Source organism: Engystomops pustulosus, chromosome 7 (assembly GCF_040894005.1).
Source record: "Engystomops pustulosus chromosome 7, aEngPut4.maternal, whole genome shotgun sequence".
Lineage (NCBI taxonomy): Eukaryota > Metazoa > Chordata > Amphibia > Anura > Leptodactylidae > Engystomops > Engystomops pustulosus.
The window spans coordinates 33,762,575-33,788,798 of NC_092417.1; the positions used below are offsets into that span (position 1 = coordinate 33,762,575).

The following is a 26,224-nucleotide window of genomic DNA, read 5'->3' on the forward strand; positions in this document are numbered from 1 at the left end:
ATTTTTAGTAAAACAGCCCTTTCATAAAAAGCAGCTTGCTGTGTATTAAACATGCGTAACACAAAGGGAAATACTCTCACAGCAATGACACAAACTCCAATCTATTATTATTTTACTCTGGCCAACGACATAAAGCTTTGCAGCGCGAGGTAGTTAAAATCGGGTGAAATGTACGGATAGCAGTCAATCTTTCTCCTGAACAGCTTGCCGTCGGCGCCGCGATAGGGTTTAAGTGTAAGTTCAGTGTGGATATCAATGCTTAGCGGAAAGAGTAAATAAGTACATTGGATTTACGGAAATTTTTTTGCAAAAAAAACACATTACGGCCAAGGTGAGACCATGGTAAAAAAAAAAAAAATCTCGGTTGCTTTTGAGTAACATATCAGAGGTCCCCGCGGTAAAGCTTTTTGGCTGGAACGTTGATAAGACGCGCCTAAAACATTGAAAAATATTTCGTCTTGTGTTTTGCTTAATTGAACGAGACATTGATACGTCTTTAAAAAAAACGTTATAAATCAGGAGTTAAGGGGGGGGGGGACCGACATGATGCACAGCAGACAATTATTAATTCGACTGTCCAAATGATAATCAGTTTGACAAAGATCCATACGCGTCTTCATTCTGTTTAAACACATGAAATTGTGCAAGCAGACAGTTTCATCAAGACAGCTTGTTAGCAAGCTTATGGTTCTTAGGTTCCGTTGCCATAGTATCTAGATTGGAAAACGCTGAAGATTGGCAGGAAAAAGCATGCCTGCAATTGCCCTCTCTCAGCAGGCTACCTAGATCTGCTCAAAGACAGTCCTCTGTGAGTTCTCTTTCCCAGTTTGCACAACCCCCTGCTGTTTAATAATATCCATTTACTGTTTGGGATTGATCTGGTTCACTGTAAAACCTGCAGCTAAGCAGGACCCAGCCTTTCACATACAGAGAAGCCTCTTTCACAAATAAAAGGCAGGCAATTAATAAAGAAAAACTTATACCGTATCCTCCATACGCAATTTATTTGGATACAATTTAAATTCCATAGTTTTAGGACAAAGGGTTTAACGGGTTCACTTATCATCTATAGCTTATCCCCCCCTCCCCCTCGTCGTAAGCGATTAGCTTCTCGTTATCCTGCCGCTATTAATAAGGATTTCTCTCTTGATCCGTACTTAGAGTAAAATATATATATATGTATTATTTTCCACGCCGTATATCTGTCAAAGCCTTGTCGGAGGAATTATCGAAATTATTAGTCATTTATTAAGGCATTAATGAAAACACCCCTGGAGAAGGAGCGCGTCTTACAGGTTCCATATCACAAGTCGAGGGAGGCAGGAATTTGGCGTTTAGAAGGTTCCAATGTTCCCTTTTGATTGTTAGGTCTTATAAGTGACACACGTCGTCTTGTAGATCAGAAGAAACGCCTGGTTTTTCTGCTTTGTGTAGTTGACATTGTCGAGATTAGCTGAGTAGACACCTCCGGTAAGGACAGGGAGGCTGTCGTTTTTTTACATGTCTCTTCTATATAGCGATATGATGTTCAAGCATTTTGCATATGTTCCTGATGGAAGAATATGTGGTTTTCACGTTTCAATTAGATATTAATCTTTTATTCACTATGGGACTTATATTGTACAATATAGGATGTAAATATAAAAGATGGGCACTTACTTCGGGCTCCTTACATGGAAGAAGGGCTTGGTGGAGTTTTATAAGTCACTTTTGACTTATTTGAGAATATTTCATAGTAATTTGACCATGTTTCTACATAAACCAAAGTAATGCATGTTTTCCTTATACAGGCCTAAGAGGAGATCGGCACAAGCAAGCCCTTATCCCGAGCAGTTGTCGTTGGCAGTGTGCGACCTAAGGGTCGGAATCAAAAACATCCGAAAGAACCTACATATATTGATGAAAGACATACTATTACAAAGGAGAATATTGTAATAACGGAATACACGGTACTCCTTATACTCCTTATAAACTGGGTAGTCAGTGCAAAATTTGGGGAGGCACCCCTTAACAAATGTCCAATAGTAAATATTACTTGGCATTAATTGCGGGTAAATTCTTTCTTTTTATTAAGCCATAGGCCAATTAATCAATGAAAAAATTTTGGTCTGTATCCCAGACCTTCTACAGTTACGGATTGCCTAGGAAATGGAGAAAGGAAGTTGGGTTGCCAGGAGGCAACAGTATCCTTTTGACGACACAGCCCAACTTCCTGACTAACCTGCTTTCCTTTCTCCATTTTTAGGGCAATCCATTACTGAAGAAGGTCTGGGATACAGACTGAAGCGTTTTCATTGATTGGATTGCCTATGCCTTAATATAAAGAGAAAAATGTACGTACAATTATTCACTTTGAGTGCCAATTATTATGTACTAATGGATAAAGGTGAATATAAGTTTGTAACTGTATGCTCTATGTTACTGGTTTCTTGTGGAAATTAGGGGTTTGTCAATTGTTACATTGGTTAAAAAAACACAGACCCATAAATTTTCCCCTTTTGATCAATGACATTTTGCTACATAAATTATAACCATTATTGTCACTTGCTATTAGCTAATTAACTAAATTCTGCTATAGTTTATGCCACTTCTAACACATAAGTACAACAGTAAAGTAACTAACTGTAAAGAACCCTTTTCATACCTATCAAGAACCCTTTTCTACCCCTTTCATCCGTGAATAATAAAAGCCCTTAGATTTAAGTTTTTCAGAAATTTTAATTTTGTTATTTACCTTTGGTTAAGAATTTAGTTGTTCTTGGTTAAATGGATCATCAGAAGGGTTTAATTTTTAGATGACAAGAGACTCTTTGCCAACCAAACTTTAATTATAAATACTGAGCCCTCACCCCTAAATTTCTTCTCCAATAATCCAAAAACTACACCAAAAAGAACATAATAGGACTAATACTTACAAACCTTCACAACCAAAAATGTTTACAACTTTTCCAACTTAAGTCAGTGGGGGAGATGTATCATTTTTTCTGTCTATGTTTTGTGTTCTTTTGGCACAGTTGCCTGACAAATGCTGTTTTTCGACTTTCCATTGTGCCAATGTCACTTTAACTTATACCCTCTTGCACAAAATTCATTAAACTTACATGGCTAAGTTTTCACAAAATGACTAAGTTCATGTATTATAACTTTCTGTTTAGGTGCAAGTTTTGGTGCAAATTGACTCCAGTCCCACCCTGGTCTAAGTTCTGCGACTTTTGATTTTTCTACTTTTTTCAACTGTCGCAAATAAACTGCATAGCATAACACACTGCAAGCAGGTTTATCAAGGACAAAAGCCACTTTAATAATCTGATGGAGAGTGGAGCTCCGAGTTGGCAAGGGGAACAGTGTCTTGAAACTCTAATTATCTCAACCAAATGTTTATTTTCAGTTCTTCTTCATTTTCTTTGTTTCAACTTTTCTATATATGGTAACATTGTTCTTGAGGCTCAAAAACAGAAAAATCTACCTTATAAGTAGGCTGTCTCGATACAAAGGAAGAATCTCATGAGGTGGAGGACAAGTCCAAATCCTTCCCAGGAAAAAGGACAGTAACAATAAATCCTTGGATCAACCATTGACCAACATTGTCCCATATTATGTTTTATTCGCAGAAAACTACATTAAAAATACTCATGGAATGCATTATGGGAGATCAGATGTCAATTACACAACTAATGTGCCCATCTACTTTCAGCCACTGTCACAAGTCAGACATTTTTCCTTTTGAAAATCAGAAAATATATCATTAAGCTCAAAATCAGTACATAATAAATTTATGAAAGTCAGTGCTAACTTGAACATTCATTGTGTACATTAGAAAAACACAATATTATTCAAAATGGGAGTTAAAAGGGAGTAAACTGTTCAGTTTTGGGTAGTATTTAGACAGGACGCATCAGAAGCTGAAGGCTGTAGAACAAATAACACTAGTGATTGGCTTGTTCTCACCTCTTTTGTCTGGCCACTAAACCAAGTCTCGTAACCTTGAGATGGGCAGAACCGGCTCCCTATATGACATCACTTGATATCCTATTTATATATAAAACAACTGAATGATTTCTTTATTGTCCGCATGTCCCAGACCTCTATGTCACATGGTCATTGCAACCCATTACAAGTGGTTTCGTCACTCTCGTCAATCTTCTGACTTGACCAGTTATTGGCCCCAGATTATTATTTAACGTCAACGCTTTAGTAAAATACTGACCCGCTTACTACCCAGTTGGCAGTAGGAATAAATGACAGCGTCGTAAAGCATTGCAACCCTCGGTTGTATTAGTGCTATTGATGCTTTGTATTGCGTTTCGGATTTGTGCTACTTTTATGTCTCGCATTTATATCAATCGCTGTTGATATGGATATGTTTATCAGCTCGGTTTAATGTTTCTGTCTGTGCAGCTCTATGTACAAGATATCGCTACTGAATGAACATCACAGTCACATAGTACTAATCATCGTGTACCACTAATGAGACATATCAGGAAGATGGGCTTACTGCCCGCGCCTGTGAACTCCTTGATCCGTCTCTGCAGGAGGAGGAGACTCATTAATTAAATAAATATTGAACGCATATTCTTTTTCTTGCACTACCGGGAGGGAAGCTGTAAAATTCTGTAATATGCGGTTTGATTGATACTGTGATGTAGATGAGAAGAAAAGACTTGTTTATTTATCCGTGGAGTGAATAAGCCTAATTTACGTTGTATACTGATAACGCAACACGCATGTATACAGATGCACGGATAATCTTCTATTTATGCAAACAAGTCCATATCATTCCCCGTGTTAATCACCTATATTATTTACAGGCGTTTATCCGACATTTGTCGCATTTGCAAGTATTTAAAGGTTTAGCACCCGCTATACGACGGCAAACGGGGGCCATATAGAAATCCCGATCCGTACGTCGTCGATGCTATTAATTAGGTTGGTATTTCTGTTGTTTATTTCCATTTATTTTTCTTTCTGTTTAATACTCCCATTTCCCCCACCTTAGCCGTTATTGAATGGCAAATCCCAGCGCCGAATGATTACAGGCTGCGGTTTATGTAAAATAATATAAACATATTGTATACACAATGCACATTTTAATCCCGCCAATTACAGCTCTTTTTTTTCTTTTTTTTTTTGTCGCTTGCGAATGGATCTTTGAAATGTTAAAGTTATCCCCGCTATACACCGCGCTTCATTAGCTATTCCAGGCTTGGCACAATACACTGTCGCATTAGCACTTAATAGGTTGAAAGAAAATACAGTTTGTTCTTAAAATACATGTTCACTCGTACATCCAGCCTCGCCGGGGCCTTCCAGCATCGGCTTAACCCTTTTCTCGTGATTAGACGAGCGCGTCCAAATAGCAGCGGCTAAATAAGCAGCTGAGGCGATTTTCGTCTATTTTTTTTCTTCCACGGCCCCGGTATGAAAAAAGGTTCTCCGATAGAGACGGCGAGTGTATTATCCGAGGAGAGAGCGTTGCAGCCCTGAGTCCTGCTCTCCCCATGTTGTATCTAAGAGCCGTGAATTTGGTCCCATCTCTCTAATCAGTCTTATATTGATCTCCTAAGCTTGCCTCCATTCTAACCTCCTGCCATTTCCTCTGGACACTGTGTAACCAAACTGTGCTAAGTGTTGTTGATTTGCAGGCAAAAGTAGAGGGGTAAATATATATTAACAAGCCATAAACATTTTGCAAGTGGGGAGTCAATAAAAGCCAGCCTATGCCGTTCTTTAGAGGGAAAAAAATGATTGCAGGCGGCTTGCTAACAGCGCAGGCACTGTAATCGGAGAATAATTCTTTTCTCCTCTGTGATTAAGAATTGATCAAGCTTCAAGCCTTCAATGCCATTGAATTGGTTGTGCGCTGCTGGAGTTAAAAAAACTCGGCAGGGCTCTGCTATTTGTTTGTGAAACTCCTATGAATCCGAGTGCATAATTGGGCTTGGGAAGTTAGTGAATAAAAAAAGGGAAAATTTGCTTTCTTTCTTCCCAGCTGGCTGAGTCCTGGCTTACAGACTTCTGTGTACAAATGTAGCCAGCAGCAGACCTCACCTCCCTAATGTAAAAAGGTGTTTTGTTACGTTTTTTTTTTTTTTTTTTTTTTTTGCTGAGAACGAAGCCTGCGTCCCAGACGCTCATTAAAAAAAAAAAAAAAAAGCACGTTACAATAAAGGTGTATTTCTGTCACCGCTTTTCTAAAAACAGTGACATGGATTAATATGTTCCTTAGGTGCAAGGGGGAGAGCATGAAGAAAGCAAAGCCAGTCTCAATTCCTGTGTGTATATTATCATCTGTGTCAGACCTGCATACAGCTCAACCTAAAATTATTTCCTAAGGTTACTGCTGCAAGGCAGAGCTGATTATTCCGGGAGCCTTGGGCGAGATAATTGTTTTATTAAACAGCAGCTCATTTATTACTAATTTATTTTACCAGCCTTTCTGCCTCTGAAAGCCGACAGCGCGTCAAGTTGCCTACAAGTCGAGGCTGTAGTGACGGATGCCTGTTTATTTTGGTGTATTTATGCCCTGCCTGGACACACACATAGGAATAAAGTGGAGATTTTTCTAGCCCCCTATTGTGCCTACTAGCAACTTAGCAAATATAGGACTCATAATACTAAAACGGGGATTATATTATGCATTTATTACCTCCCTTTTCAGTTATGGTTAACACAATCACAAAATAACACTGGAAGAATAAAAACAGATATGGCGCTCTACTTGATCGACTGATTATATTATTACTTGCTTATTTGTTTACATCAGACGTAGGAGACAACACGCCTGAGAATTGGATAAATAAGCACCATATCGGTAAAGGTGAGATAGATGCAGATAAAACCACATCATAAAAATAATAGATCTAAGGGAGTCATTAACCAATACCTAGGGCTTATGGATCGTCCAATTCGACTCCTGGATCGACTGATTATTTTATTACTTGTTTTTTTTTTGTTTACATCAACAATAGAGGACAATGGAAGAGACGACGCATCTAAGATTCGGATAAATAAGCACCATTTTGGTAGAGGTGCAATAGATGCGGATAAAAATCATAGATCTAAGGGTTGTGGAAGAGGATGTGTAAAGTCATTTACCAATGTCTAGGGGTTACAGATCGACCGATTTGACTGCTGGATTGGCCGATTTTTTTTATCACTTGCTTATTTGTTGACATGAACAAAAGAGAAAGACGTAAGAGACAACAGGTAAGAGACAAGACATAAGAGAAAGACGTAAGAGACAACAGGTAAGAGACAAGACGTAAGAGAAAGACGTAAGAGACAACAGGTAAGAGACAAGACGTAAGAGAAAGACGTAAGAGACAACAGGTAAGAGACAAGACGTAAGAGAAAGACGTAAGAGACAACAGGTAAGAGACAAGACGTAAGAGACAACAGGTAAGAGACAAGACGTAAGAGAAAGACGTAAGAGACAACTGGTAAGAGACAAGACGTAAGAGAAAGATGTAAGAGACAACACGCCTGAAAATTGGATAAATAAGCACAATATCGGTAAATAGATCTTAGGGTGTTGGAAGACGATGTGTAAAGTCATTAACCAATGTTTAGGAGTTATGGATTGACCGATTCGACTCCTGGATCAGAGGATTATTTTGTTACTTGCTTATTTGTTGACATCGACAATAGAGAAAGACGTAAGAGACAACACGTCTGAAAATTGGATGAATAAAGCACCGTATTGTTAAAGGTGCAATAGTTGAAGATAAAACCACATCATAAAACTAATAGCCGTAAGGGTGGTAGAAGATGTGTAAAGTCATTAACCAATTCTTAGAAGTTACGGATCAACCAATTCGACTACTAGATCGGCCAATTCTTTTATGATTTGTTTATATTAGCAATAGAGGAAGACGAAAGAGATGACTCATGACTTGGATAGATAAGAACCATCAGTTGAGGTGCAATAGATAACGGAAACAACTGCATAATAATAAATGTAGATCTCAAGGTTACAGAAGACAATGTGTAAAGTCATTAACCATTGCCTAGAACCTGTGGATTGACTTATTCAACTCCTGGGTTGACCGATTTCATTATTATTTGCTTATTTGTTTACATCAACAAAAGAGGATGACGTAAGAGGTGACTTATGGTGGCGTCACTTGGATATTGGACCACTTTAGAAATTTCAAAACAAGGAGCCGGTTTGGTGTTTTTTTTTTGAAGAGACGTTGCATTCTTCTTTTGTAACTATAGAGTATTTACTAACATCTAAATAGTCATCATAATAAATATGATCCGCACCTTCCAACCTCAGAGCTAGACAAAGAAGGACACTTAAGGCTTAATGTGCAAATGATACAGTTCTTCACGGATAGAGCACAGCAGGAAACTAGCAGAACATGAAACACCACTAAAGCACAAAAACATACAGAGGTGACGCCGATAGACAAGGGGGTGACTATAGGAAGGATTGAAAGAGTTTCTTCTTGGGGCCTTCTGAGGTCTGGTTATTAGTGAAGAACCATAGAGCCAAATAGAGGTCTCTGGGAGTTAAAAAAAAAAGCAATGGAGGGATTGTCGTCATTCTGTGCTTTTTGTAGTGAGAGGTTTTGCTTCTATTATCAATCAGTTCTGTGAGGACACAGCTCTCTTTTGTGTCTATAAACCAAGATCCTTCACTATGGATTGTAGAAAGACCTAATCATGATAATCCAGAATACATGAAATGCAAAGTGAGTTTAGGCTTTACAAATGAAAAAAACAACAAAAAACTAGTAAAACCTCCCTACTGCATCTTATATAGAATTATACACTGTGGGTAAACTGCAATACCAGACAGATCCCATGATCGAGGGTGGTACTGTTTCTCAAGGGAAAAAAAGCACATCTATTTGTCATGTCTTTAGAACGTTTAACAAGATGCTATTGCTCTGAAAGAACATTTAACACCAAAAATATGTATATATATATCAATATATATCCAAACCTTCTTCTTCTTTTTTGATCATGTTTGTGCATTATTAGATTTCACTGTGAAATAGTATAAAGACAATGGGGGTCATTTACTAAGGGTCGAGAATCACACTTTTGTCGGACTGCCCATCTTTTTCGACAGGTATTTAACAGGTGTCTGCGCTGGGATTGTGTGGTACATGATCGGTTTTTGGCGCAGCTGTCCTGGCCTCCATGCAACACGTCAAACAATCCGACTGATTCGGACTGAGAGCGGGATTTAACTTTTAAATTGTGTCGCAAGCCCAAGCACTTACATACACCGGGAAGAAGATGGTGAAGTCCATCGGATCTGAGCGGGGAAGCGACACATGCAGGATATCGGGCGCACCATCTTAGCGAATCGTGGCACAGCGCATTATCGTCGGACACTGCACTCTCAGTGAACTACACTGGACGGGTAAGTAAATGTGCCCCATTTTCCCTTTGTTTCAAAGGAGAATTAACCATGTTCTACTCCTCCACCTCACCGTCTTGAGGTTTTTCCCTATATATTGGACCATATGACCATGATGGTTACACTGCATGTACAGGAACACCTTTGTTTTGAGGACTGGGACTTGCAGTGCAGGACGTTTTTCTTGTATTATTTATGCTAATGAGGTGTTAGGTCCTCTGTGGCTATGTATTTTCTGTCTAGACCCCCCCCCACTGACCTTTCCATAGTTATGCTGCCCAGTTCTACTTTTGTAATCCCTCGAAATACAAATCGGTCACCCTACACTTGGGAGAGCCAGGCAAGAACCATTTTCTTACAGGAAAGCAGATGGAATGGAGGAAGCGGCGCTGCATTGTCCTTTAGGCAAAAAATACATACCCACTGTGCACCAAACTAATGGAGAATAACATTCTTACAACTTCAGTATGCAAATCAAAGATATTCCCGTAATGTTTTTCAATGTAATCTTCAAAGAAGTATAGTTACTTATATAAGGATGGTGTAGCTGACAGATTCCCTTTAAGCCCCACCCCTTTTAATTTGTCCCCTCCCATCTCAATCTCCAGGAGATCAACCTTTGTCAGGATTATAGAGTAAATACTATAAAGTGACAAATGGCCTTGTCCAATAATTCATTTCTAGGCTTCATGTTTCTCTAACTTATTTTTCATTGCTAAAATTTTAATAATGAAACATAGAAATCAAAGATGCTTCAATAAATTTTGTATATTTTTTTTTTACTACAATTCTACATTACTTTCCGTTTTTCTTATTTAAGCCACACAATGTTAAGCTTTACATTCTACAACTAGAGAAAGTAAAGTACAGGCGGTCCCCTACTTAAGGACACCTGACTTACAGACAACCCATAGTTACAGACAGACCCCTCTGACCTCTGGTGAAACTTTCTGAATGCTTTACTATAGTCCCAGATTGCAATAATCAGCTGTAAGGTGTCTGTAATGAAGCTTTATTGATAATCCTTGGTCCAATTACAGCAAAAAATGTTTAAACTCCAATTGTCACTGGGGCCAATTTTTTTTTTGTCTGGATCTACAATTATAAAATCTACAGTTTTGACTTACATACAAATTCAACTTAAGAACAAATCTCCGGTCCGGGCCCTATCTTGTATGTAACCTGGGGACTGCTTGTAATCACGTAATCATAGATGGGGGTTCTTTACTGTAAAAGCAGTGGAATTATGGTACACTCTGTCAGCAAAAGTTATCAAGGTGAAATTATGATATGTGTTTGGGAGACCTTAAATCAGTTATCTGAGCCTTTTCTATATTTATAAAGCAATGGCCTTCAAAAGTTGAGTTTACTTACTTCTTAATTTTTGGGGGATTCTACCTTCCAGTGCTTGTGTGCAATACATATATGGAGACATAGGGGGTCATTTACTAAGGGCCCAATTCACGTTTTCCCGACGTGTTACCTGAATATTTCCGATTTGCGCCGATTGTACCTGAATTGCCCCGGGATTTTGTCGCACGTGATCGGATTGTGGCGCATCAGCACCGGCATGCGCGCGACAGAAATCGGGGGCGTGGCCGAACGAAAACCCGTCGTATTCGGAAAAAACGCCGCATTTAGAAAAGGGAAAATGTGTCGCTCGGGACGCGCTTATCTTCACTCAGACGGCCTCGGTGAATTCCGGCGCGTTAAAATGCTTTTCAGCGCAGCAGCGCCACCTACTGGACGGCGGAGGAACTACCTTATTAAATCCCGGCCGGACCCGAATCCAGCGCAGAGAACACGCCGCTGGATCGCGAATGGACCGGGTAAGTAAATCTGCCCCATAATGTTTTATGGACTGGCCATCTCCAAGAAACGACGCCAACTAACTGACTTATAGAGACTACTATTATAGAGACTACTATATAGAGACTACTATTATAGAGACTACTATATAGAGACTACTATATAGAGACTACTATTATAGAGACTACTATATAGAGACTACTATTATAGAGACTACTGACTTATAGGGAACTACTATACAAACTTTTACTACTATAAGTATCCTATCAATTGCTAAATCTGATTCACATATTATATAGAAATACATTATTTTTCAAGAGTGTAATAATATTAAAAGAGTTGTCCAGGTTTAAATAGGGCAATTTTTTCCCCAAAATACATCACAATCAACTCAAGGTAAATGGGGTTTAGCTGCAATACCACACATAACCTTTTGGAAGGAGTGGTGCTTTTTGCGGAAGAAAGCAGCCTTTATTTTCAAATGTTGGACAACTCATCTCATGATTATTGAATTTCTGGAGAGGAGTTCCAGGAAAGGATTCTTTTTCAAGATTTAAAAGAATGTTTTTAACCTTAGAGGATGAAAATTGTCTTCAAGCTCAAGAATTGATTGACTTCCTTTAAATCAACATTGGAAGCTGAACTTTTTGCTTTTTTGTTTCCTTACAGACTTTACGTTTTTGAAGGACTGTCTTTTTTGCATTAGGTCATTCATTAATATATATTTAGCTGTCACTGTTGAACCAAAGTGTAAAAGAGATCAAGACAAGATAAATGTGTATTTGTGTCTAATGTTACCAAAATGTACCTCGTTTTAATTTACTTTTCTTCAAGGCTAAAGATGTGTGGAAACAGTTAAAGGGGTATTCTGGGAATATGAACGCCATGATGATATGAATAAATGAATGTAACAAAACTCAATGTCACCAGTCACAAAATGGAGCTTAAATAGTTTGATTTTAAGATTCACAAAATGTTATGGCCTATCTAAAGTAAGCGGAGTAATCACCAAGATGGCCGCCACTGGAAACTACAAGTCCCATGATCCTTTAGTTACTTTAGTTCTCAGTAACTCCTCCTCCCTCTCATACTCTGCTCCCTGTGATGATGTAAGAGACTGTCCTGCTCTGTTACCATAGTAATGATGTGTAACCGCAATCACTACACATTGGGGCTTATTTACTAAGGGTCCCGTGGCCGCATTTTCATCGGGTTTTCCGACTTTTCGGGGATCGCACCGGAATTGTGTCGCACGCTATCGTTTTGTGTCACGCGACACAAGTTGGGGGGCTGGCCGTCGGACGATCCGGCGGATTCGGACTATGCATGGGATTTAACAATTCAATTTGTGCCGCAAGCCATGCACTTACATGCACCGGGAGGAAGTTGGTGAACTCCGGTGGACCTGAAGGGGGAAGCGACAAATCCAGGAAATCGGGTGCACGATCTCCATGAATCGGCAAATGTGCATTCCAGCGGACATTCCGGGGATCGCACAAGGACCGTGTAGGTAAATGTGCCCCATTGTCTTAATGAGATGTTACTAGCTGCAACTAGCCGAGACAGGTGCAGGACATGTGATGGGGACATATGCCCAGCGGCCATATTCTGTCCTTTGTCTGCTCCGCACGGAGGAAATCAACTGACTGATTAAAGGTCCGGTAGCATTTTAATTCCTCTTTATAGTGTATGTCAACAGCATTTTCTGCTAAGGGAAGCAACATTTTAAATAACAACTTATTACATATTAGCTTATTTTAATGACCCATTTCAATATGAATTATGCTGATTCCTGGAATACATCTTTAAGCTTCTTCTATGGGTGAAACAGTTGTCATGCTGGCAGCCGATGTTCTTTGCTGTTCCTTGTTGATAATCCTGCACTATTCTTCCCAAGATATCCCAAGAAGAGTGGGTTCAAGATGACCAGAAATGTAACGAAAACCTTGTGCTACTGTGTTCGGCACAACAGTTGTCACCTTGGTTTTTATTGTTCTTTGTTGGTCATCTAGCAGCATTCTTCTCTGTATACAGTATATACCAAGATAAGAGGGGCAGAAGGACCAGATTTAATTTAAAAAATTGCATTAATATTTCAGTTACAACAATGATTGCCTTGATCAGTGGTAACTACTGACCGTGGTTGGTCCCTGTTGGCCATCTTGAGATCTTCCTACAGGAAATCCAAGACAAAAACTGAGGAAACAAACATCAAACCAATGAAATAAGTCTCATAGGCACATTTATGTTCCTCGTGTATGTATTGGAGTGACAATAGATACATAAATACAAATTTCCTTTATTGTTTTATTTGCATTGCAAGGAATATATACATTGTGTTATACGTAGTGTTTTGTCATGCGATTATCTCCTGGTGGGCGAAGACCTTTACATATTCATTTGCTTGTATTTTTTTTAGTCTTGTCTAACACCTTCTACCTTATTACCTGCTTTTATAAGGTGTTGTCAATTGGGTATAACACTTGAAAGAATTGCGAGACTTAGTCAAGCAAATGCCAGGTACCACGCTTCAACATCAATGTGCCATGAATGATGACTATCAAGCGAATGCTATGACATCTAGCAAAGTATTGTGAGAGCTGGACCAATGCCGTCCCATAATGCTTCCATTTTTTAAGCCAGCGTAGTGTTAAAGAAGCCATTTTAAAAATGGATTGAAAACATTTTTACAGAATCTGCTAAGAAATTGATAGGTACTGTGTGATTTCAGAATGATGTGCTCAAGATGGAAAGAAAAGGCAATTTGTATTTTTTTTGGGAGGTGTACGTGGGACTCTGGCTTTACAGAATCATTACACTTTTAGATGAGCAATGCCAAGTGAGGCCTGCCGTTGCCATGGCAATTGCTCATTTCTGAATAAATGAGGCAAGGCCTACTAGATGCAGAGACACAGCATGGTGAAATTTATTGGAGTTAGTAGATGGCGTCCGTCTGTGATATGAGGCTTCAGGCTCGGAGGGAGAAGAAATTGTGTAGATTCAGTACTTTGTAGCAGAAGGGATGGAATGCACTCTGGGCTCTAATGCCTCATGCCGGGAGGACTGAGCCTTGTGGGACAGTCAACGGAAGACCGTATAATGGAATTTACTGGTGGGAGTTAAAGGAGATCTGAAATGTTCTTATTGTCAGAGCATGAGACAAGGAGGATAAACACGAGCTCCAAAGAGAAGGGTTCAGCTCGTAGATAAAAAATAATATATCACCATTTCAAAAGGTGTTTTGTCTCGCTAGATATCACCTCCCGGTCGAAGCTGTCAACGTCTCACCGGTTCTATAATCTTAGTTTATTCTTTATTTAGACTCACAAAAACTTCATCGATAACGTCAGGAATGAGATATAAGCAGTAGGGAAATTAATAGCACACGCATGTTGCCATACATAACATAACCTTAAAGGGATCCTTCATGAATTGTTCACTGTAAAATAATGATTCTATAAGAACTGAAAATTGGTATAGAAATGTATTTTTTTTAAAAAGAACATTAACAGGATTTTCTCCCTTTTTTCTCTTATTTTTGTGACATTTTATGGCACATTTGATATATTTGTAGCTAAATTTGCAACTTTTCCACTCGCCTAGCAAAACTATTTTTAGTGTTGCGCCTGATATATCTTTAAAATCCATATGTGAACGTATGAAAAAGTACCAATTTTGGCGCAAATCGAGGTTAAAAAGTCACAGTGCTGACGAGGTATAGGAAAAACTTTAAAAGAAGTTGAAAACTTTGAGACTTTTGTGGGAATTTTGAATAAAATGTTGCAAAAACCCTATACGCACAGCTGTCTGATATATGAACCTCTAAGATAAATCAAACGAGTCCAAAAGTCGTAAAAAACAAGAAAAGACATGCACAAATGTGTCTCCCCATTGTCCAATCCGTATTAACCATGACTATGTTGAGCCCCACCCCCCTTGGCAACTATTCATATATATGTAGGAGAAGTAACAGGAGAACCACTCAACTCACATGTATAAGAAAAGATAATACAATATAATAAAATATATAAGGAGATTTGATTGATCCCTTTTAAGCATAGACCTTGGTTCTAAACTTCCCTTTTAATATCTTTTGCAGTGGGGCCACACTTTAGTTTGCTACACCATAAATCTAAGGACGTAATTATGATACACCCAAAGTTTGGTTCCTAAGTAGGCTTGGAGACCCTTATCCTACATGCTTCTCGTATAAATGTCTGGCCACTGCCATGGTACTTGATTAGGACATATAACAATCTACAACATTGCTGATGAGTGGTAGATGTGTTTGCTAGATCTGGGAAACTTCTAGGGGACAGAGATAAAAAAAAAGTACTTACCATGCTCTGGTTCCTGGTTCCCATGGCACAGCAGTATTTTTCCTTTCGTCACTCTATCCGACCAGAAGTTCTACATGGTCAAAGGGTGAACTTCTGCCACTGAGTAGCCTCCTGAGACCACAGGACATCTCTTCTGATGGAAGGTTAATTCCTTTGTTTTCCCCAGGTCTAAGGATGTCTACAACTTCCTGAGAAATTTATGGAAAATCTTATGTGCCAAAATTGGACAAATTGTAATCTTGAAGAGCATTGCAATCCACATGGACAGGGTATGAGGGGTAGCAGAGGATGCAGTCACATCTGGGCCAAGAAGCCTTACTGGGACCATATTTGGGCAGATTTACTTACCCGGTCCCATCGCAATCCCGAGGTGCGTTGTCCAACGATGATTCGGGTCCGGCGCGATTCACAAACATCGTGAATCCGTGTTCCTGCATGTGTTGCTGCTGCACCGAGGTCTGCCGAAGTTCACCTTCTTCTTCCCGGTGCATGTGATTGCTTGATCTTGCGACACAAATCCTGCGTTTTTTCGAATCCGTTGAGTTGTCCGACGGCCTGCCCCACCATTTCTGTCGGGTGCAAGCCGGCGCCGATGCGGCAAAATCCAATTGCATGCGCCAAAAACCCGGGGCAATTTGTCGCAAAACGGAAATGTTCGGAAAACCCGACAAAAGTGCGGCGTTCGTACCCTTATTAAGTGAGCCCCATTGTCTCTCTTTTCCTTACACACAGACCCGTAGGGGTCTGGCACAGATTTTTTTATTAGAGCCCAGTAGCTTCAAGTTACACTTCTACATATTTTGCCACTTATGGGTTCCTCTTATTTTTTTCCTAATTTTAGATTCACTTTTGCTACGGTGTCCATCCAGAAAAACATACATGGTGTTCAAGTATGACATCCACATGTTACGTAAGTATTACCAAAGTAAAAATGGCCGTCCGTGTAAATTTAGCTTCTTCAGGAGAATTTAAATGCACCTTATTATTTGCCTCAATCTTTCTCTAAAAGCGCTCTCTCTGCAAACAGACGTCAGTAAATACACACTTGCAACTGCATCCAGTTTTAACACAAATAACACTTTATAATCCCTTCTTGCCACCCGCACTTAAGGCAAAGCACAATACACTGTTTTCACGAGCTGCATTTATAAATACCACTTTTACTTTTCGGAAGCATTTAGCTCAAACAACAGTTGTTGTTTCCCATTGAATATGTCTCACCGTGTGAACTTTGGCCAAAGTATAGGTTTGTAGCAGCTTAAAAAGGAACTGTGACTCATAGGGAATCTGGTGAAACAGATGCCTATGCTGCCGGAGCCTTTTTAGATTCTGAGTGGATACTGCAGCAGAAATTAACCCCTTTACACGTTACTATATAAACAGGACTCCTGTGTGGCACAAACAGGAAAAACAGGCATGTCCCAATCATTTTTTATCAAAGGAAAATGTGTATTACTCAATATTGACAATAGTGTTACTTTACACCTCGTGTGATGATCGCTAGGGTTATAGAATTGCTTAAGGATTAAAAGAGATTTAAAGTTCTAATAATAATTTGTTTATTTATATAGAGCACACAGATTACGTGGCGCTGCACAGAGTTTACCAAATCAGTCCCTGTCCCCAATGGGGCTCACAATCTAATCACCTACCAGTATGTTTTGGAGTGTGGGAGGAAACCGGAGAAAACCCACGAATACATGGAGAGAACATACAAACTCTTTGCAGATGTTGACCCTGGGACTTGAACCTATTACCCCAGCTCTGCAAGGCTGTAATGCTACCCACTAAGCCACCGTGCTGCCCTAGCTAAAAATAAATTATTCTAACCCCCAACTAATCTTATGAGAAGTTGAGGCTATTGGGTCACCAGGTGCATATCTAGGAGAGACAGGGCCCTTTAGCAAGCTTCTGAATGGGGCCCCCCTTCCTGCCTTAAAAATATACATATCTGTATTTGTTAACTCACACATGCAAGTTACAATCATAAACACATTCTTTAGTGTGTCAGGTCAGATGCTGGGGCCCCCCCTGACACTGTGGGCCCCATAACAGCTGCCATGGCTGCTACACCTGTAGTTATGCCCCTGTGGGTCACAATGATTCATATAAGACAGAGGGACATGTTGTATCCCATCAGGCTCTATGGCCCTGGTGCATATCGCATGCCGCTTTGTTTATGGCAAGCAAGGACATATGCTGCCACTATAGCCCCTGTGGTCTCCTCTTCCTCCAGTAGAATGGGTATTTTTTTTGCCTTGCTTATCATTGCCTAGAATTTAGCTACATACACGCTATCATATCCACCCACACCCTCCCACACTTCTGCCCGAGGGCCGGTGACATCACCCGGCTCCCGGGAAGTCTCGTACATGCTTGTCGACTGATACGGCTGCTTAACAGGGATGGTGACCGCGCATGCGTGAGACTTCCTGAGAGCCAGGTGATGTCACCGGCTCTCGGCAAGAGGGGTTGGTCGGAGTGGGTGGATATGATAGTACGCAGTAGGCATGCATAATTAGGAGACTAATTAGGAGCGCCTGGAGCTAATTTGCATATTTTAGTTTTTTACAGAAATACAGTCATTTAAAACCTTATAAAGACATGTTCCTGTATTTAGTTTAAATGAAGGCAACCCAGGTGGTAGTTTTCCTTTAACATCAAATGTTGGCTCTATCCTTTATAGACCTCCATACACATAGCGCCAATTATCGTTTTTACAGGGGCCTCTGCAATTTCCTGTAAATCATGAATGGTCAACTTGTCGACATGGTTAATAAAACACCAGATCCATTAATCCATCCAATTGATGCAGATGAAAGGCGTATAGGGAATACACCAACTACTTCCATCTTTAAAACTTTAGTACTCAAAGCTAATCTATCAGAAGTATTTAGAGCATGGGTGGCAAACCTTTGGCATGGGTGTCAGAGGTGGCACTCAGAGCCCTGTCTGTGAGCACCCAGGCCATCACCAAAGAGGAAGCAAGGGATCATATTCAAGGTGTGGGCAGATCTGGATTATTATTGTAGCTCCTTCTCCAGGCCTGACAATTCTTCCTGTTTAGGGGAACCTGAATTTGTCCTCCTTCTTTTTCCTGTGTTCCAGTGTTCTCAGGACACTCATACGATTGGAAGCTATAACAGAGAAAAGACCAATAAGTTTATTGCTTAAATTGCCATGTGGGCACTTTGCAATAAATAAGTGTGTTTTGGTTGTAGTTTGGGCACTCAGTCTATAAAAGGTTTGCCATTACTGATCTACACCCATCTAGACATGAAGAGACCTTATTATTCCAATGTGAATATTGGGGGAAATTTATCAGAAGTGTCTGAGAGCAGAACTGTTCTAGTTGCCTGTGGCAACCTATCAGAGCTCAGCTTTCATTTTCCCATGGACGTTAATTAAATAAAAGCTGATTGGTTGCCTCGAGGAACTAGAACAGTTCTGCCTTCAGACACTTTTGAAAAATCTCCTCCAATGGTATTTAGTTTAACTTAGGAATCAAGAATTGGAAAGAATCATTGCTACTATAGCTAAGCCTGAGGAATAGGGGAATAAGTCTCTGCGAAAGAGCCAACAAAAATATTCTGACATTGCCGTAGACTCCTTGTTCTGGAGATATGCATTGGGTGTGCTATAATGGTTTCCCAATGCATAAGAAGAAACATTCAATATAAATGCGATATAGCAATAGCTTTTTTTTCCAGGAATTAGTAAGATACGTGTTTATTGATTTTTCAGGCAGAAAGGTGTCCATTGCCTTTAAGCGCAGAGCCGGAGACGTGAGATAAGTGCTCATGTATTGAAACAATCAGGATTTCTGCGGCAGGATAATCATTCTGTTCATGACTAAAATGAATTAAACATTTTGCACGGATTCTCAGCCGCTTATTAAATTCTGTCGTATATATAATGACTATGGACTACGAGTCTTTTTTTGAACAAGTCCAATGAATTCTCCTTCTGATTGAATAGATTTCCATCCATCAGCATAAATAGCAATTACCAAAGATAATTTTATCATTGGAAATGATCCCTTTATCTGTGGAAGGTAAGTGAGTTCCCAAGGGTATTATACCGATACCCCTAAATGTCACCCTCAGTGTGACCCACAACCCTACCGGCTCATATAGGAACGGGACCGTCGTGCCAAATATTGCCATAAATCAAGTGATCATATGCAGTGGTCACATATTCCGAATGCCAACGCTTACAAATTCCTACACCAAGCAATATAATTTTGTATGGAAAAATGTGCCCCCAATTCTCATATTGATTTTGATTCCACATACAGTACATGCTTAACCCATTGTAGAGTGTGATAGTTCAGTGTGACCAGTTGCGAACACTAAACTACTCGAGTCAATTACATTTCTGTCAACGTTGCGTTTCCCGAATCCGTCGGGTTTTCCGATGGCCACGCCCCCGATTTCCGTCGCATGCATGCCAGCGCCGATGCGCCACAATGCAATACGTGCAATCAAAAAACAGTCCAAACTTTCAATGCCCAACAGGTTTATGTGCAAAATTGTAAACATTTAAAGCCTGTAAAATAATTCCAATGTACATGTTGAGACAGGGTCCATGAAAAAAATCCTTCCTCTGCACCTGCCCTGGACCATGCGCACATTTACGCCTAAAAAGTTAAGCAAAAAAGTGATACACAAGTGAAGAGTCGCACAGAACATCTGGAATATAATGATACATAAGGCACTGCACAAGGTGCAGATCAATGCGTACTTGAAAAGCAACAGCAAAAGTCTCAGTAAAAGTTGCAAAAATGACAAAAATCGCAAAAATGAAAGAAAAAACTAGCAGAAATAAAGATACATATTCCCCAGTATCTAACCGCACTATGACCTAGTCACTCGTCTTTATATGGACAAGGGAGGGGGAGGAGCATTCACCTCTCTTCCCAAATGTGTGCTCACCCGGGTTACTTATAAGCACTTAATTTTATAATATTAATATATATTTAAAATATTTTATTCATGGTCTAAACAAATGACCATAGTTTAGTTAGTATATATAATAATTATATACATTCTGGGAGATTTGACTTTTCGAAAAATCTCTAGACAAATGTGTACAACTTTAGCAAAGTCTTATAATTCACCAATGTGGGCCAACATTTTAACAAAAGTTTGTTTCAAAATTTTAGCCATGAGTTAGTCAATCAAGAAGCGTCACCAATAGAGATGAGCGAGCACTAAAATGCTCGGGTACTCGTTATTCGAGACGAACTTTTCCCGATGCTCGAGTGCTCGTCTCGAATAACGAGCCCCATTGAAGTCAATGGGAGACTCGAGCATTTTTCAAGGGGACCAAGGCTCTGCACAGGGAAGCTTGGCCAAACACCTGGGAACCTCAGAAAAGGATGGAAACACCACGGAAATGGACAGGAAACAGCAGGGGAAGCATGCATGGATGCCTCTGAGGCTGCATAATCGCAACATTATGCCAAAATTATGGGCAACAGCATGGCCATGACAGAGTGACAGAATGAAGCTAGATAGCATCTAAAACATCCAATAATTGACCCTGACACTATAGGGGACGGCATGCAGAGGCAGCGGCAGCAGGCTAGAGAGTGTCATGGCGACATACCCTAAATGGACTCAGGCTTCAAACCAATAGGTGGCAGAGAGGAACCAAAGGAGGTGAGCAAGAAGCGCTCAAATAATATCGGTACATGATAAAAGTTTGCCAGTATATTTTGTGGATTACACAGCAGGGTGGCGACAAAGTTAACATGGAAGCCATGAAAACAACCCAAAATTCTGCCTGACACAGCTCGTTTGATAAGGGGACCATGTATGGAGGCAGTGAACTAGTAGTAGATTAAAGGTGCTGCAGTTAAAACTATGTTAGTTGGATCTTGGCATGGAGCTGGCGCTCCGCTGCCAGGCGAGCTTTCGCCAATCCAAGCCCCTGTCTCTAGGCTACTCCCCAAACAGCACTTCTAAGAACCTTTTGTATAAGATCAAGTGTAGTAGCGTTCTTATAAGTTTAGGATATGGCGGGTGAGGGGAATGTAAACAGATGCGCAAGAAGCGCTGAAATAATATCGGTAAATGATAAAAGTTTGCCAGTATATTTTGGGGATTACACAGCAGGGTGGCGACAAAGTTAACAAGTTTGATGTGGAAGCCATGAAAACAACCCAAAATTCTGCCTGACACAGCTCGTTTGATAAGGGGACCATGTATGGAGGCAGTGAACTAGTAGTAGATTAAAGGTGCTGCAGTTAAAACTATGTTAGTTGGATCTTGGCATGGAGCTGGCGCTCCGCTGCCAGGCGAGCTTTCGCCAATCCAAGCCCCTGTCTCTAGGCTACTCCCCAAACAGCACTTCTAAGAACCTTTTGTATAAGATCAAGTGTAGTAGCGTTCTTATAAGTTTGGGATATGGCGGATGAGGGGAATATAAACAGATGCGCAAGAAGCGCTGAAATAATATCGGTTAATCATAAAAGTTTGCCAGTATATTTTGTGGATAACACAGCAGGGTGGCGACAAAGTTAACAACTTTGATGTGGAATCCATGAAAACAACCCAAATTTGTGCCTGACACACCTCGTTTGATAAGGGGACGATGTATGGAGGCAGCTATATGGACGACTTTTGGAGGTAGCAATGGAGACAACGTGTGGAGGCTGCTATGGAGACAATTTAATTTGGATAGTGCCTGTATGTGGCAGTCCAAAAAAGTTTTCAAACCAGAGGAGCAGGTAGGTGGCCCTCCAGAAAAATGGAATAGATTGAGTGCCTGTATGTGGCAGTCCAAAAAAGTTTTCAAACCAGAGGAGCAGGTAGGTGGCCCTCCAGAAAAATGAAATAGATTGAGTGCCTGTATGTGGCAGTCCAAAAAAGTTTTCAAACCAGAGGAGCAGGTAGGTGGCCCTCCAGAAAAATGAAATAGATTGAGTGCCTGTATGTGGCAGTCCAAAAAAGTTTTCAAACCAGAGGAGCAGGTAGGTGGCCCTCCAGAAAAATGAAATAGATTGAGTGCCTGTATGTGGCAGTCCAAAAAAGTTTTCAAACCAGAGGAGCAGGTAGGTGGCCCTCCAGAAAAATGGAATAGATTGAGTGCCTGTATGTGGCAGTCCAAAAAAGTTTTCAAACCAGAGGAGCAGGTAGGTGGCCCTCCAGAAAAATGAAATAGATTGAGTGCCTGTATGTGGCAGTCCAAAAAAGTTTTCAAACCAGAGGAGCAGGTAGGTGGCCCTCCAGAAAAATTGAATAGATTGAGTGCCTGTATGTGGCACTCTCAAAAATTGTTTAAAACAGAGGACCGGGTAGGTGGCCCTCCAGAAAAATTAAATGCATAAAGTACTATAGCTAGAGCCAGTGGGCCCTGTCAAAAAATAGCCAGTTTCCTCTGCTTTAGTGTACAAAGAGGAGGAGAAGGAGGAAAATGAGGAGGAGGAGGAGTGCATAAATTATTCAGGTTGAGCTTCCTTCACCTGGTGGAGATTGGAAATTATGAGAAATCCATGCTTTATTCATCTTAATAAGCGTCAGCCTGTCAGCGCTGTCAGTCGACAGGCGTGTACGCTTATCGGTGATGATGCCACCAGCTGCACTGAAAACCCGCTCGGACAAGACGCTAGCGGCAGGGCAGGCAAGAACCTCCAAGGCGTACAGCGCCAGTTCGTGCCACATGTCCAGCTTTGAAACCCAGTAGTTGTAGGGAGCTGTGTGATCATTTAGGACGATGGTATGGTCAGCTACGTACTCCCTCACCATCTTTCTGTAAAGATCAGCCCTACTCTGCCGAGACTGGGGACAGGTGACAGTGTCTTGCTGGGGTGACATAAAGCTGGCAAAAGCCTTGTAAAGCGTACCCTTGCCAGTGCTGGACAAGCTGCCTGCTCGCCTACTCTCCCTCGCTACTTGTCCCGCAGAACTACGCACTCTGCCGCTAGTGCTGTCAGAAGGGAAATACTGTTTCAGCTTGTGCACCAGGGCCTGCTGGTATTCATGCATTCTCACACTCCTTTCCTCTCCAGGGATGAGAGTGGAAAGATTTTGCTTGTACCGTGGGTCCAGGAGAGTGAATACCCAGTAATCGGTGCTGGAATAAATTCTTTGAACGCGAGGGTCACGGGATAGGCAGCCTAGCATGAAATCTGCCATATGCGAAAGAGTCCCAACGTGCAAGAATTCACTCCCCTCACTGGCCTGACTGCCCATTTCCTCCTCCTCCAACTCCTCCAACTCCTCTTCTTCTGCCCATACACGCTGAACAGTGAAGGTCTGAGCAATGCTCCCCTCTTGTGTCTCGCCAACATTCTCCTCCTCTTCCTCCTCATCCTCCTCCACCTCCTCCGATATGCGCTGAGAAACAGACCTGAGGGTGCTTTGGCTATCAACAAGGGAATCTTCTTCCCCCGTCTCTTGTGACGAGCGCAAAGCTTCCGACTTCATGCTGATCAGAGAGTTTTTCAACAGGCCAAGCAGCGGGATGGTGAGGCTGATGATGGCGGCATCGCCACTGACCATCTGTGTTGACTCCTCAAAGTTACTCAGCACCTGACAGATATCAGACATCCACGTCCACTCCTCATTGTAGACTTGAGGAAGCTGACTGACCTGACTACCAGTTCTGGTGGAAGTTGACATCTGGCAGTCTACAATCGCTCTGCGCTGCTGGTAAACTCTGGATAACATGGTTAATGTTGAATTCCACCTCGTGGGCACGTCGCACAACAGTCGGTGAGCGGGCAGTTGGAGGCGGCGCTGCGCTGCCCTGAGAGTGGCAGCATCTGTGCTGGACTTCCTGAAATGCGCACAGATGCGGCGCACCTTCGTGAGCAAATCTGACAGATTGGGGTATGTCTTGAGGAAACGCTGAACTATCAGATTTAACACATGGGCCAGGCATGGCACATGTGTCAGTCTGCCGAGTTGCAGAGCCGCCACCAGGTTACGGCCGTTGTCACACACAACCATGCCTGGCTTCAGGTTCAGCGGTGCCAGCCACAGATCAGTCTGCGCCGTGATGCCCTGTAATAGTTCTTGGGCGGTGTGCCTTTTATCGCCTAGGCTCAGCAGTTTGAGCACCGCCTGCTGTCGCTTAGCGACGGCACTGCTGCTGTGCCTAGAGCTAGCGACTGATGGCGCAATTGCCCACGGATGGTAGTTCGGAGGAGGAGGTGGAGGAGGGGTGTGAGGAGGAGGAGGCATAGTAGGCCTTTGAGACCTGGACCGAGGTAGGCCCCGCAATCCTCGGCGTCGGCAGTATATGACCAGCCCCAGGGTCAGACTCGGTCCCAGCCTCCACCAAGTTAACCCAATGTGCCGTCAGCGATATATAGTGGCCCTGCCCGGCAGCACTCGTCCACGTGTCCGTGGTCAGGTGGACCTTGTCAGAAACGGCGTTGGTCAGGGCACGGATGATGTTGTCTGACACGTGCTGGTGCAGGGCTGGGACGGCACATCGGAAAAAGTAGTGGCGGCTGGGGACCGAATACCGAGGGGCGGCCGCCGCCATGAGGTTGCGAAAGGCCTCGGTCTCTACTAGCCTATAGGGCAGCATCTCCAGGCTAAGCAATCTGGAGATGTGGACATTAAGGGCTTGGGCGTGCGGGTGGGTTGCACTATATTTTCTTTTCCGCTCCAGCGTCTGGGGTATGGAGAGCTGAACGCTGGTGGATGCTGTGGAGGATCGTGGAGGCGACGATGGGGTTTTTGTGCCAGGGTCCTGGGCAGGGGGCTGACTATCAGCTGACACAGGTGAAGGAGCAGTGGTGTGCACGGCCGGAGGTGAACGGGCTAGGTGCCACTGATTCGGGTGTTTAGCATTCATATGCCTGCGCATACTGGTGGTAGTTAAGCTAGTAGTGGTGGAACCCCTGCTGATCCTGGTTTGGCAAAGGTTGCACACCACAGTCCGTCGGTCATCCGGTGTTTCCTTAAAGAACCTCCAGACTTCTGAAAATCTAGCCCTCGCCGCGGGAGCCCTCGCCACGGGAGCTTCACTACGTGACACATTTGGCGCTGATGCACCTGCTCTGGCCCTGCCTCTCCGTCTGGCCCCACCACTGCCTCTTCCAACCTGTTCTGCTATAGGACTCTCCTCCGTCTCAGAAGCACTGTGTTCACCCGGCCTCTCAACCCAGCTTGGGTCTGTCACCTCATCATCCTCCGATCCCTCAGTCTGCTCCCCCCTCGGACTTCCTGCCCTGACAACAACTTCACCACTGTCTGACAACCGTGTCTCCTCATCGTCGGACACCTCTTTACACACTTCTTCCACTACGTCAAGAAGGTCATCATCACCCACAGACTGCGACTGGTGGAAAACCTGGGCATCGGAAAATTGCTCAGCAGCAACCGGACAAGTGGTTTGTGACTGTGGGAAGGGTCCAGAAAACAGTTCCTCAGAGTATGCCGGTTCAAATGCCAAATTTTCCTGGGAGGGGGCAGACTGGGGGGGAGGAGGCTGAGGTGCAGGAGCTGGAGGAGTGGCGATTTCGGTGACATGGGTGGACTGCGTGGAAGACTGACTGGTGGACAAATTGCTCGAAGCATTGTCGGCAATCCACGACATCACCTGTTCGCACTGTTCTGGCCTCAACAGTGCTCTACCACGAGTCCCAGTAACTTCAGACATGATGAACCTAGGGAGTGTAGCTCTGCGGCGTTCCCCTGCTCCCTCATCAGCAGGTGGTGTCTCACCCCACCCAGGACCACGG

At 42.1% G+C, this 26,224-nt stretch overlaps 1 long non-coding RNA gene across 1 annotated transcript; it reads left to right on the forward strand.

The window, feature by feature from the left end:
- Positions 1-723: 723 nt before the first annotated feature.
- LOC140068737 (uncharacterized) lies at positions 724-19,406 on the forward strand. The gene is made up of 4 exons (XR_011848535.1): positions 724-808; positions 1,791-1,949; positions 16,364-16,432; positions 19,267-19,406. It is a non-coding gene; the product is annotated as an uncharacterized lncRNA (long non-coding RNA).
- Positions 19,407-26,224: the final 6,818 nt, after the last annotated feature.